Consider the following 2,065-nt stretch of genomic DNA (forward strand, 5'->3'; position numbering starts at 1 on the left):
TTTAAGTTATTAAGGCTAACTACTTCAAGAATGAAGATTTTTTTCACATTTAAGATAAAAAGAGTAACTCTTCTTAGGTATGAAAAGGTGCGGAGCTTTGTCTTAATTAATATTCTTCAACAAAACTATTGCATGGAGGTTAATAACGGCAAGAAAACTAAAATATGAGTGGACAATTGGCTTGTAGGTTTGGATCTCAAGCTCATTTGTAATATTTTGATGTATGTGAGTGTATGATTCCCAACTCTAAAAACTAGAATTAGTATTATACTCATGTTTATTCTCTTTGATAGCCATTTATCGGTATGAAGATATCTCAACCTGAAGGCGATGTTATTATTTGGGAATCATCCAGGGGATAATTTTACTGTAAAAAGTGCTCACAACAAACTCATGAAAGTATAAGAAATTCTAATTTTGCTAGTGATTTTGTTCCCAAAGAAGTCTGGAAAGTGTTATGGAAAATTCAGATACCTCACAAAATAAACCTTTTTATATAAAAGTGTTTAAAAGAAATTGTTCCCACAAGATTAGGAGCATCTCATTTCAACAGAGCCATTGATACACACTGCAGCATTTGTGGACACTATGTAGAGTCCTTATACCACCTTCTGATTAAATCAATCGTGCCGGAGATATTTGGATATCAATAAGAGTTAGTTTAATGAAGTTAGTATTAATCGTGACTCAGTTTGAACTTAGATTTTATCAAGGTTCAACAAAATTAGTACCACTATATCTATAATACAAAACGGAATGAGTTTTTGAGTTTGGACGGACGGATAACATTTTGAGAGACAAACAAGAGATCCGGATCACAATCTCATCCCAGCCAAAGACATCTAGCGGTCGTGGTGTTTGTAACCTGCTTCCATTATGGAGATATTGATAACCCTCTTAACTAGTTCCTCATCAATTAAAAAAATAAAATGAAAAAATAAATGTTACAACCATAGAAAAATAAAGAAAATTCTGCAAGTTTTAAAGACAAATAACAAAAATAACATATTCTTTCTAAAAATACAAAGAATAATATTCATTATACTCATTTTATAAAGGGAAAAATCGAAAAATACAAAGAAGCTTATGCATTATGAATCGTTTGGATATAAGGATAATTTTCATTATACTTACCATACAAAGGGAACAATCGAAAACAATTACATATCCAAAAATGACTCACCAAAAATTTACTCTTCCATCATAGGCTTGATTTTAATTTTGACAATCGAATAAACCAACCCTCATCAACCTGCAAGACACAAATAACATTAGATAGAATGTGCGAAACCCAAAGGACAAAGAACTTCTTAGAATAATTTTCTAGTATCCGTAACTAATTCATTTTCGACTGAGACATTTAATCGATCGAAAAATGAACCCTATTTTCAAGTTTAGCATTCTTGGGAACATTTGAGCATTCTTGAAAGTACACAATCGAAACAGACCAACACCTAGATTGAATTTAGAACGCAATGCCCAATCCCCGTGATACATAATAATTTATTTTACGGCTAGTCTTTCTTCATTCTCTGTGGAAAGGGAGGAAAAAGGGGTGAGCAAACCATAGCCCATTAGGAAGTTTCAAAAAATAATAGAGTGCATCGAAAAACAAACAAATGCAGTGTAGATACAATAATAAAATTCATGCACAAAAATCCACAACAATACTTATGTCAATCTCAACAACGAATACTTAACATTATTTCTTACTCAAAATATTCAACCCCAAATTCAAGATCATTAATCTAGTTTCCATAGTTATTCCGGTAAACAAACCACAATTATTCACGAACAATCTTATTTTTCTTTCTTCAAATGATTATTAATATAGTTGTCAGAGTTATTCCCGTAAACAAACCAATATTGTTCCCCGAACAGTCTTCCCAGTGGTGGGATGTCATAAAGGCCAGACATTTCAGCAACATAGAGACTTATGTATTTGTTTCTATTCATCACAATTTACCCGCAACCAAACTCATTTCCAATAACTAAGTGTCTAACTCAATAAATTTACTTTCGCAAATCAAAACTCAACCATAATGCATTAATAAAATTTCTTTAA

The sequence above is a fragment of the Papaver somniferum genome, chromosome 11 (assembly GCF_003573695.1).
Source record: "Papaver somniferum cultivar HN1 chromosome 11, ASM357369v1, whole genome shotgun sequence".
Classification (NCBI taxonomy): Eukaryota; Viridiplantae; Streptophyta; class Magnoliopsida; order Ranunculales; family Papaveraceae; genus Papaver; species Papaver somniferum.